The 3,295-nt window shown below is 33.7% G+C and overlaps 1 long non-coding RNA gene across 1 annotated transcript; it reads right to left on the bottom strand.

The window, feature by feature from the left end:
• Positions 1–570: 570 nt before the first annotated feature.
• LOC128984599 (uncharacterized) lies at positions 571–2,629 on the bottom strand. Its single transcript, XR_008489995.1, has 3 exons — positions 2,468–2,629; positions 1,320–1,415; positions 571–677 (listed from the first exon to the last, which is right to left on the bottom strand). It is a non-coding gene; the product is annotated as an uncharacterized LOC128984599 (long non-coding RNA).
• Between the last annotated feature and the right edge of the window lie 666 nt (positions 2,630–3,295).

Below are 3,295 nucleotides of genomic sequence, written 5' to 3'. Positions count from 1 at the left end.
TTGCAACAAAGTTATCATGACAAAGATGCAACAATGCAACAAAGTTGTCATGGCAAACATGAAAAGTTGTGTCAGCTTTGCGGCAACTTTTCTAGTTTCATAGGGGCAAAGTTGTTGGCAAAGTTTGTCATCCGAATTTGCAACAAAGTTGTTATGGTTCTTTTGTGGCAACTTTTCCAAACTGGGTTGTGAAATAGCTGTAAATAATTTATTCTTTATTAAGTTTGTGACAAAAGAATGTTCAGATAAATAATATATTATAAAACACGGTCAGTAAAGGGTTTTTATGAGCCAAGAGAAAGACATTTTCTAATGTGACCATTAAAAACTCATAATAGGTGAATAAAAAACTTAAAGAGAATAAATAGTCAGGTCAATTATTAAACACATTTACTATGTCAACACCATTTTTAGTTTTTACAGAAATTATTAAATTAAAAAACCAAAACCTCACTAGGCAGTTTACTAACATTAATTAAATTATACATATAATGATTCATCTTTGAGGTACCGTATTCAATTTTTATGCAAAATAGAAACATAAATATGTGGTTAGTGGTTCTTATATAGGAGCAGAAAACACACTTTAGAGTCCTCAAACATGTCATCTTCTTGTTAGACAGCTTCAGTGTGGCTTAGTGGCTTCCTTGTTTTACAGCTGATTTCTCCTTCCTGTCCTAAAAATAAATAACAAGAATAGGATAAAGATAATCTCTTAACAAATTCCGAATACAATTATTTATTACCTTAATTATTGTCTATAATTTTAAATCTTATTAAATTTAAGACCATATTTTATGGTAATTTAACCAGATTATGCAATAAGTTTGGCACTATTCTATGCTTCTCAATTGGCAGAGAACAAAAAAAGTGAATAATGTGGTTCTTTAAAAAATCTGTCATACGTACAAACCCAAAATTATTGATTTTTTGAAGTAAAACTATATGTATAAAGTATATTATACATAATGCAAATGCACAAAAGATTTCATTAAAATAAGTAATTTGTACGATTTGAGATTTGCCTGTATAATTTGAATGGTGTGGAATAGCCTAACTGTGTGCCTAACTGTGTGCGGTACCAGCCTAACTGTTTTCCTACACAGTAGATTTAGAGATTCACATTATCCAAGCAAAGCATGGGCACAACAACTATAGTTCGGCCGCTTAGAAAGCGACCTCCTCCAACATTGGTTTAGCATTAGTGCGCAGGTCGTTTTCTTAGTATCAATAAAAATAACATGTGTTTTCAACTCATTTGGATCATATAATACGGATATAGGGCCTATCATGAAATGATAAACTGTTAAAATAGTTACCTTTGAATCTGGTTTTAGCTTGGTTCAGCCACATTGGTACATGTTTCTTGGTAGTTGCCTCGGAGAAATCATCTTTGAATACCCTTTGTGTAGCAACTGAAATCAAGAAAGGAAGGCAAAATAATGTCTGACTTGGTACAGTTAGTTGTAGTGCGATGCATTGACATATGAGACTTGCCTGAGAGTAATTTAGAGAATGGAATGAAAGTGAATTGTGAATGTTTATTTGCTATTTCCTTGGAATTAGCTTTGTAACTATGTTATGTAGGAGTTGTTAGTGTTGGGCCTAGACAATCCAGCACAATTGGTTAATCAACTAAGGGCTAACTGAGTCATTATTCAAAAACTTTATTGGTTTATTGCTGAAATAGATAACTATATGAAAAGAATAGGATACAAATAACGATAAAGTAACATGTGTATTATAGTTTCCAACAAAAAAGCTTAGATTAGCATAAAGGAAAAATTTCAATTGTAAATAGTGCTAATATGGATTTATGTTATATGAAAATATTGGTTAGGCCTGATCCTATGCCTGTTTTAACAATCGATTTAGTTATAGGCCCATATCAAGGTTCTTCTGCGTAGGCCTTACTAGGACTAAACTACCGGTAGGGTAGGCCTACCTATCTAAAATATCTATGGGCCTAGAAGCAATTCAATTGACTAGGCCTAGATGCTAGACCAAGGCTTTGTGGTTTCTTTACATAACAATTATTACTAGACATAAATATGCTACTAGAAAAGTAACCGAATTACTATTGTCATGGTCATTAGCCTATTTCATTGGCTAGTCAACATACATTAAGCTTCTAGGTCATTAAGTTATATAGCAAAGCTACTGGGCTACACACATATTTACTTGCAGTGCAGATGATTCTTTGTTAATATCTTGGATGTTTAACGTTTTAATAATAATTCTCTTGACTTAAAACACGCAGTATGTATAAGAAGCTAATGAGTGTTAACAAACTCACTCAAACTTAACTTGCGCCAACTTAATGTAAATAAGTTATGTCACAGAAAACATACTGGTTATAGTAGTATGTTTTCTGTGGTTATGTGGACATGAAAGTTGTTTTTAGATGAACAACTAAGCAAGACTAGACAATTTTCTTTGGTGCAAGTTGTACGAGGGTAACACTTACCTTAACACACAGCTCGTTGATGGATTTTCTGATACTGTAAGGAGATCTTCAAATACATAGCCAAATCAAATGCAGATCTTCAAATAGCCACTTTAAATGTTCACTTTAGTTTACTTACAAAAACAAAATAAGTTAAGTAGCCTAAAATAAAGCTAAACCTTATTTATTAGCAGAAAGTTAGTATGATTATGATGCAAATTGCAAAATGGCGTCGACCCTGTCAACGAGTACGAATGGGGTTCGATGGAACTTTGATATGCCTACCAGCGCTCCCCGCGCTTAACTATCGAACTACATGTTTGCTGGTGCAAACTTGCTGCAAAGATGCGGCAACTTATATTACTTTAGGGGCAAGAAAGTTGCCATGGCAACTGAATGAAAAGTTAAGACAAAGTTGCAGAAACAACTTTGCCCCGACCAATCAAAGGCAACTTTGCCGAAAAATAGTCTGCTATCTGAGGGGGAAGCAATCACACTCTTCCTCATCATCAAATTCATCTGCTTGTCCTTCAACATTGGTGCATTAAAAAGGATCATGTGACCAAAACCATTGGCCAGTTGGACAAAACACGTTTTGCATTACAGCCGCCTGATGACAAAACTCACTCTGCACGAACACCCAGTTTTCAATTTCAGTTTTAAACGAGGTGTTAGCCCGTATTGTTTAATTTAAAAAGTAAACACGCTAGTAAAGCTAGTGACGTAATTAATTGTCTATGTTTATTATCCATTCCGTTATCAGTTCTAATATCCTTGATAACTAAACCACCCTCATTAAATCAATGTACATCGTAATTCCCCATATCCATTTATTTAAACTATAAAATA

The sequence above is a fragment of the Macrosteles quadrilineatus genome, unplaced genomic scaffold, assembly GCF_028750875.1.
Source record: "Macrosteles quadrilineatus isolate MER2022 unplaced genomic scaffold, UCM_ALF_1.0 Scaffold_1__1_contigs__length_201487025, whole genome shotgun sequence".
NCBI lineage: Eukaryota > Metazoa > Arthropoda > Insecta > Hemiptera > Cicadellidae > Macrosteles > Macrosteles quadrilineatus.
This window is presented reverse-complemented; position numbering and strand designations above follow the sequence as displayed.